Below are 9567 nucleotides of genomic sequence, written 5' to 3' on the forward strand. Positions count from 1 at the left end.
ATTTGATTACGGCGAAGGCGAAGGCGAAGTGAAAGCTTTGAATTAGCTGAGCGAATTTCGCAACGTCGACAAGTTGATAATAGCTCAGGACAACGACGTGTTCGTATACGTGCTTTCCAAACAACGATTTCGTGAATGCGACAGCGGTCGATATTTGGTTTATCATGAAGCGAGCGATAGCGTTTTGCATTGCTGGACGAAGTGGAACGATCGTTGCGAAAAATATTTGATACTTTTGCTTTGGTCGTCCATTTGTTTCGGAAATGACTTCACGCACGGATTATTGATCAGATCTGTGGATTAGGTTACCAAAGGATACTGTATGCTCGAACAGGAGTTCTCCGTTATATCGTCGAACAATGACGAATCGATCGAAATGGACGAGGAGGGCATAATTCGCGTCATACTCCGATTGCAGTTAATGTTGAAGAAGAACTTTGTGCACGGTATAGTCGATATTAGCAATAACAACAATAATAATAACTTAACATTAAAACCTTTGAGGTTTCATTCGTCACCGATGGAAAATGAACAAATAGATAATCTACGATGCAATAGAGAAAGAGTGTGGATTTTGCGTCATTTGTGAAGTTTCTTTTATGCTTTGGAGTTGCCTATAAAATTTACAAAAGATCAGCGATTTCAACATTGCAAAGCAATGCGCATCAACGAGTGTTTCGATAAGCCCTTTTTAACTCTCGATGCGTTTGTTAATATTCACAAAGATTCCCGTATTTACAAACACGTCAAAAAAATAATGCAAAACGGTGGGAAGGATTGTCAAAGATACGTTGAATAATGATAATAGCATCCGCAATATTGACCTTTCTATTTCTATTCACTAGTTCTATACGTAGTATAGTAGTAGTTCTATAGTAGTACTATTCACTTAGTACTATACGTACGGGTATTACACACAGTGGTTCTGAGAGAAGTTTGTTTGCATTTAGACTCGCTACGAAAGCGCAACGATCGCACGCACTATCCTCGGTTGAAGGATACAATTTAGATGAATAGACCGACGACGTCAGATAACACACTAGTCATGGGCGGTTCCAACGACGCAAGGTACGACGCTCGACGCGAAAATTTAACAGATGAAACCAACGATCCAACTTTAGTAGAGAACATCGATCGATTGAAGCGAAATCTACCGAATAAAAATAGGAATAAACGAATGCGCCCATTTTTAACATCGTTAGTTCGTAACATGTTTCAACAATAATCCACCCATCCGATAAGAGTATGAATTCGGCGACGGACAAAGTAGGATCTTTCCAAGATACGAATATTTTGAATCGAGTCAAACGTTTGTCCGACGATGCGATAAATCGTATTTACGAATCCCTGTTGTACGCGAACGACGAAGAAGAAAAAGAAGAGGCGGTGGAAGAAGAAAAATATAACGAGCACGGCGCAGCCAAACGTCGTGATGGAACCCGTTGCGTCGAATTCGGCAGCGGAAGACGAGGAGGAGACCGCATCGTGGTACGAGGAAGAAGAGTACTGTCGAAATAAAAACAATGTGGATCGAGCAGCTGTGTTTTTAACAGAAATTACTGCAAAAAAAAAACGAAATGGCATTATTGCAGCAAACAACGACGAATCAACAGCACAGCATATACATCTACCACAAAAAGGTGATTTGCTTTTTGACGAAAATATTGAAAATTTTTCGTCGAAGCGAACGCAACACGCTGGGAAGAATCGTGAATGAGATGTTGTGCGCTTGGTCGAACGTACAAATGAACGAGAGTGAAAAACAATTGATCGGTTCCGTCATGACTGAAAGTGTCTGGAATTTACTGCGCACGCGAGCCAATGACAGTTCGATATTTTTGTGTTCTAAAAACGGTGGACCGAATGAAGCGCTAGAGCGTCTGGTGGATTGTTGCGCTACGTTTGTGACAAGATTGAAAACAACCGAACATCCGATGGTGACGAGAGTAGTGCGGCGCGAACAACACCACTATTCCGATTGTCGTGACGACGACGACGAAAATAATCGCGAAGATAAATGTCTGTTTAATATCTCGCATGTTACTGTGGATTTCTCATCTTGTGAAATTAAAAGGGCCACCGGAAAAAGGGGGGTCGATCCTCTCATGTCGACTATTCCCAAGGAGTCAGCGGCAACACACGCGAGAAGAATCATATCGAGAGACAAAGCGTGTCGCTTTGTGTGGCTGGCTACGAACCGCTCGCTAAAGAATTGCCGACATTGCGCAAAAACGATCCTCAAGTGGCGATAAGATTCGCGTCCAACATCATTGACGACTGCGATTCTGATATAAAAGGCAGCGAGAACGATATTTTCGAAATCGTACGAGCTCGCATTTTGAACGCGTACGGTCGTTGAGCTGTGGTCGAACCCAGAGTGTTTCGTTGCAACATCAATAAAGTTCCGTGATCGTGGAAAATCGAAATGTCCACAGAAACAACAATATCATACGTGTGGGACAAAATTCGAGAATTCTACGCCATTAATGAAAGAGATATCGCGCACGCGTATGTGAACGAGGGAATTTTGAATAAATGTCACGAGATGTACAGTTGCGATTGAAAAATTAAAATCTCCGTGCCACTTTGTACTTTTGATCACGTCTTACGATCCTAATTTGAATATGTATCTCGTACACGCAAAGCAATTGCTCGATCTTCACGGTGTTGTGGTGTTGTCGTTGACATGGTTGAAAAAACGAGATATAAACTTGGAAAAGGGTAGCAACGACGTGAACAACAATTGCGAAGATGCCGATAACACGTCGGACGGAGACGAAGACGACGACGAATCGGATCTGAAGAATCAACTGCGTTCTATCTTCGAACGATGCGGTGAACTTTCGGACCATGGATCATCCACGATCGATATTCTCGATGAAGTCGGCTGTCCGCCGATCGACGACAATGACGACATCGACGAAACAACAACAACAACAACAAATCACGACGATGACGGTAATGATGATGACGACTCTTTTTGGAAAATGAGGAGAACTACGACATTGCGATCTTTAATGAGAACTATTGCGATACCAGATGGAACAAAAAAGAACTTCATTCTGTAATATTGCGCATTTTCTTTTCAAAACTCATCTACTTTTTACGACGCGTCACAATTTTTGATTTAGCGAACATCGTAAGCCCATCTACGCACAAATTATTACACTGCGGCGTATTGAACGGGTGGTTGCGAAAAATGAACAGCTGCATCGACGACGACAATATTAACGGCGGCGGCGGCTGTTCGAAGAGACGTCGAATTTTGTAAAATAATGTGTATTTAGAAATATAAAAACAAATGTTTCTACTGTAAAGTGTGACAATTCAATAGTCCTTTTATTTGATCCTCCGTCTCGAATCTAGAAAGTGACGCGTACAAAGATCGAGCGTTTATACCTTGAACGTCAATGTAACAAACCGGATTTGTTTGTTCATCCAAAGTCAAGCCTTGGACTTGATACGCCGTTATAGCACTGTCTTGGACGAAAGGGAACATATATATCATACAGGAAACATTTTTCCATTTTGAAGAAAATTCGTAAGGTTTCATTTTAGTTTCAGACAAGCGGTAAAAGTTACACCGTTCGTCATCTACATAATCGGATTTAACTATTACACAATCCGAAAATTCAATTGCGTGAATTTTTATCCTGGGTCCGATTCTCAAAGGCCAAAATGATGATGAATGAACCATCCGATAAGTTATTCCCGGAAACACGAACAATTTGTCGGCGAATGGATTGTCGCTTGTGAAAAATTCGTCCTCTTCGACGTCGGACTCGTCCGGTGATACAATAATTATTCGTTTGTACTTCAAACAGTTAACGTCGCTTTCATAGAGCGCTCTACCGATGGCCCAGTTCAAATAATTTACCTTCGTGTTTGACGAAACTATAATTCGCGGCATTAATCGTTGATTCGAAAGTTCTCTCGAAGACAACGACCACTCTTCCATCAAAGGCGACAGATCGATCGTTCGTTTGAGCGGCAATCCCACAACAGCGCGAAATCGAACGTCGTCGTTTTTTGCGTCGAATGTAACCAAACGTGCGAGTAACTTGCGATCTTTCGCGCGTACATTTTTATATATGAAGCACACTTTTTCGTACTCGAGCAAGTTTCGAATCGCCTGATCCTCTCTATCACCGATCGCCGGTTGTTGGCAACAATCGCCAACGGTGACGACTGTGCGTTTGCTCAAAGTTACGTTCAATAGATTCGCCAGAGAACCTTCGATCAGAGAATATTCGTCCACAAAGAACAATTCGTCGCTTTCGAACGGCGGACTGTTGGATTTTAATTTTTTTAACAAAGAAACGCAACCTTCATTTCGCATGGTTATCCAAGTGTGCAAATTTTTAACGTTCGCTATTTTCATTAAACACGCGTCTATTGTGAACGCCGATAAGCGCGGATGATTGTCGAATCGCTTCAGCGTCGATTCGACGAAATTGCGCTTCTTCACTAAATACACAACTCGACGAAAACAACGTAGTAAAAGTCCGAGAATGAAAGTTTTTCCAGCACCAGCGACACCGTTGATCACGACGCGTCGAGCAGTAGCGTCGGCATTGTTGAACACATCGGTTAACACTCTCAATATTCGATATTGTTCCGCCGTCATTTCGGCCGAACGAAATACGGTCTCAAAAGATTCTAGCCTAGGAGGGGTCGATCTCGCGTCGTAATTTTTTTCGTCGTCCTTTCTGTCGCCGCTGCGACATTTTATTTTTGAACATATTGCTCGTCGTTCGCGATCTTTCAAATTTTTTCTCTCCGCCGCTGTATTGGCGCGTACCACAAGTTCGTCATTGTTCGTTGTCGATCTGTTAAAATTGTTTGATATAATTTTTTCGCCGGTCGAAATCATAAATTCTTCGAGCGGGTCGTGCAGCTTTACCGTATTGTAGTTACATTTTTTTCGCGAGTCATCCGCGACGAACCTCGAATTGTCCGTTCCCGCGATGAAAGATCCGCTGACCTTTGAAGTCGTCCGTTGCCGTGGCGATCGAATATGATTCGTGAGTTGCAACGTTCATAGATGACGCCGCATCATTATCGTCGACAACGGCGGCACCAACATTCACCGGCGTCGCATTGTCGTCGTCGTTGCAAAAGATCAACACGCCACGATTGTGTACGTCCCACGTAAAATTCATAAGATCACCATCGTGTTCAACAGGTATTACGCACATCAGGCAGTACTATTGAAAGAAAAGATACATTCGCGAGATACAAAGTTCCGCCACGGCGATATCTTCGTTACAAGCGTCGTCGTTGATTTTCTTGAAGAAAGTCAAAAAGTTCATAGCGTCTTTGAAGTCCAGCAGGATTCGCAAACAAGAGAACGTTTGCATCGCTCGTTCGCGAAATGCATGGTCGCGATCTCTCTGTATAGTGTTCACTGTACGCACATAATGCGAAATGTCGCGTGAAAACTTATCCGATTTTGTTATCGATCGAACGATACCGTTTCGCGCACAATCCTCGATTTCGCACATTTTACCTTCGTAGCGCCGCTTATGATTGCTCGCGGTATTACCGTTATCGCACACAATGTCAAAGTGAGAGATTAAAAATCCTCGATTTCGCACATGTCGCCGCCTTGCCGCCACCACCGAACGTTGCTACTTGACGCAAATACAGAACAAACGTCAATCGGTTATCGTGCAATTCTTCATCGGACAGCATCTTCACCGCCGTAGCGAATACATGTTCGAATCTCGTCAGACTCGAAAGTTCCACCAAAAATGCAGACATTTTTCAGGGTATTAATTTTCAGATGTTCGTGAAAGAGAGCGGCGTGCAGTTGTCGCTTTGGTCAAATTAAATTACACTTTATCTATGCACAATCCGGCCAACCAGTATTGATTGGTTAGAGAATTGTACACAAATTCGTATTCGTCTCCTTCGTATTTTATCACGAAATTCGATCTCAGCTCGATCCGGTCGTCCGGGTACATCGCCATTTTTGGTTTTCCGTTTTCCATCAGCATCACCGTGTCGCTGGTATTTACCACGGTGATGCCCGGTGGATAAACTTGCTCGATCTGGTCGGTGATCGATAAGTCCTCACGATAGTTTTGAGTCAGTGTGCGTTTCGCACAATCCCAATGTAATTCGAAAATACCATTGGACTGATTCTTACTCATGAGCATGAATTCGCTACCGTACAGAATGAAATCCGCTGGGTATGCCTTTATAATTTTTATCCATATGCCTATCGTGTGTTTGGCGTAATTGCAAAGTACGTACTCGTCTACTCAAAACCTGCCGTAGATTTTCTTGCCGCTTGTGAATTGTTTGTTGGGATCGTATATCATTTGAGGACAATTGTAAAAATGTCGAAGTATGCCGATATTTCCGTACGCGAAAACAAAACCAGCTCGTAATTTCTGCGAGGATCGTTTAGGGCCGCACACGAACGTGTCTGTCGTGCTAGTTCTCGAGGGGATTCTGCACTTTGTGTTAACCTCCGTGACTTCAGTAGCATCCGTGTAACGTTGATGTATGAAACCGATATCTGGAAAAGTTGCGGAATATTTCTCACCTTTGAAGAATACGCGTCTGTACTGCACCCAATATTGAGCCATTGAATCGTTGGTACGGTCCGATTCGTAATACGTTATCCAAGGCACTTGTCCGCGCATCGAAAAAGAATACGTCTCTCCGTACATTTGCATGAACAGTCCTGTAGATATCACTTCGATACCGTACGAACTATCCTTCACTGTGAATTGGCGCAAGCGAGTGTCGCGAGAATAAAATCCAATACCGCCGTAACCTATCGTGCGATGTCTGAGTATTCGCTGACACTTTCGCCAATCGAACAGAAAGTTGCGCACCTGATTGTCCAGACCGACCAGTGGCAAAGACGTTCTCGTTATCTCGGATAAATACCCATACGCGATAACGTTAGAATGCGTTATGTATAACGAATCTATGTACAGACCTTCGTTTTTTCGTTGATCTACAACCGGAAATTTTATATACGATACCGCGTAACGATAACCGTCGTTGCGTGAAGTTTCATTCGCAGTACCGCGATAGAAATGAGCGTCTATCCACGGTAGCGCCATATACACGGCGTTCGCGTTGTTTCCCTTCATGCCCAATGATTTGCAAGGGTTCTCGATTATTTTAACACCAGATTAACACCAGATCTCCGGCGAAAGATCTTTCGGAACTGTCGTTCGTAACGATCATGAAATAGAATAACATCAGTGTGGTCGAAATGCTAAATTCGTACCAATTTTTACCCCAACGAAAAACTCGATTGAATTTACCTTCCATAGCGCTGGCGTATCTGTGAACAAAGTCTGTCATCACAGACAGTATCCTCTTTTTTCCACCGTCCATAGATTTTACGCTCAATTTGTAACCGGCTAAACGAATCAACCAGTTGCATATATCGCCAAGCGCCACGTGATCCGTGTTCCACGTAGGGTGCACGGTAGTGTTCGCACTGGGAAGCGTGGTGTATTTGTAAAGATCATCGGGCGGTGAGCTAACCACGGACACCATGTTCAAAGCTCGATCTATGGAGAAGCGTTCGTCCTGTAACCATACGGGAGGCGGTCGAATCAGATATTTTTTGGGATAATCATAATAATAATCACATTTTTCGTAAAAATCGAACGATTCGTCGAAAAATACAGAATGTGCACAATATCAACCGAATAAACCAATCGAACCAGCGACTACCAGCACCGCGGTGGTACCTATCATCGTTATTTTTAGCTGCTCAGCGTTCGGTCGTCGTCGTCGTCGTCGTCGTGGAAACGCACGACACCTTACTAATTAACAGGCAGCCCTGATTTCGCCGCACGTTCGTCCAAGGGTGCGATATTTTTTTCCCTTCGCGATAATCCGCTTCTCAGTAGCGACCGAAACTACATCGTGCGGTTTTACGTGATCGCTGATGCTCACGTACTGATTGTATATATCTCGATTGAATTCGTATTTTCTGCCCTTTATTGTAAAACTGTCCGAAATGCGAATCATGTCGTCGCAGCAAGCAACGTACACGTGTCGCGTGGCATCCTCGGCGGAAAGCACGTGATATAATCTCCCGTTTTCTAAAAAGCAAGCATACGTGATTTCTTTGAAACCGATATCTGGAAAAGTTGCGGAATAATTCTCACCTTTGAAGAATACGCGTCTGTACTGCACCCAATATTGAGCCATTGAATCGTTGGTACGGTCCGATCCTGGGTTTACCCGACAAAAGCGTCTATCGTCATTGGATGACAGCATTCTCGATGCTAAGAACTGATCGTCGAAATCAGCATAAGCATATATCGTTATCGATGTTTTAGGTGGTATTCTTCTGACAGTGCCTTTTTCATGCGCGGACGTGTAATACGACGCGCTGCGATCTGCGCGTCTATTGTCCACGGTGATGTGAACGTATAGACGCTTGTGCTCTCGGTCAACCAGTACCCATTCCTCCACTACGAGATCTCTAAACATTTCGTAACGTTGCACCATAAATGCGCACGATTGCGTTCCTAGAACGGCGTCGCTTGCGCGCAGAGGATACAGCGCGATCATATCGCCGGCCTCGCGTCTCGCGTCGCAATTCGACAACATCCAAGATTCGGACTCATCGTCTAGTACCAGACAGCCAAGTTGAAACGATTCTCGATCCAGGTCCGACTCGCCCAAAAGAGCGAACATTCGTTGCTGTGAAAACACATGCATATGCAATGGATTGAAATTACCCATACGGTATGTGTAAAATGGCAACGACTTCTTGACGAGTCGACACGAGAAGGAGTAACGCTGTTCGTAAACTCGCTTAAAATCGATACTCGGTACAACGGTTACACCGACCTTCGTATTGGGCCAATACCAATGACAAGGGATTTCAAATCCAGGACCGAACAAACCGAAACACTCAAGTCGTACTTGAATGTGCACAAAAAATCTAAGACACACAAAGTCGTTTATATGTGAAACCGTACGATTCAATTCTCGTCCTGTGTACGCAAATTCCAAACGTAAACGTATTTGTGCCAGAGGTTTCCGTAGAACGGAATTTTTCCTTGCGAGAGACGACCGCCATCTCTCAAACGTACCATAGCACTCGGTGATATCGGTTCCTTGTACAAAAAGGACCATTAGCGCAAATTCACCATACGATCTGCTAACGTGTTCGGTATTTTCGCGTAATTCGAATTGTTTCGCCAATTGCGAAAACCGATCGATTTCATGGCGAGAATCCAAGCATTGGTCATGCGATACGTCATTATTTCGTCCATATGCTCGGTGGATCTTCCAGTGCCGGTTACATCGTATGGATCGCGTATCAGCAAATTGACGCAACGAAACGTTTCGCTTCGTAAATTCGGATGCTCCTCCCCGTAATAGACGTATTGAGAAAAGTGCGCCGTCGACATTGTGACGAACATTCGCCAATCCGATATTCTTCGACTGGTTTGAGCGGCGAAACGTTCGGCGAAATCGGTCAAAATTGAAATGCTTCGCACGTAAGCGTCTAAAGTGGACACGTCGTTATTGCTCTTAGTCGCGGCGAATCGCAAAACCTCTCGCTGAAACGAC

This window comes from Dinoponera quadriceps, unplaced genomic scaffold, assembly GCF_001313825.1.
Source record: "Dinoponera quadriceps isolate SergipeBrazil2010 unplaced genomic scaffold, ASM131382v1 scaffold29, whole genome shotgun sequence".
Classification (NCBI taxonomy): Eukaryota; Metazoa; Arthropoda; class Insecta; order Hymenoptera; family Formicidae; genus Dinoponera; species Dinoponera quadriceps.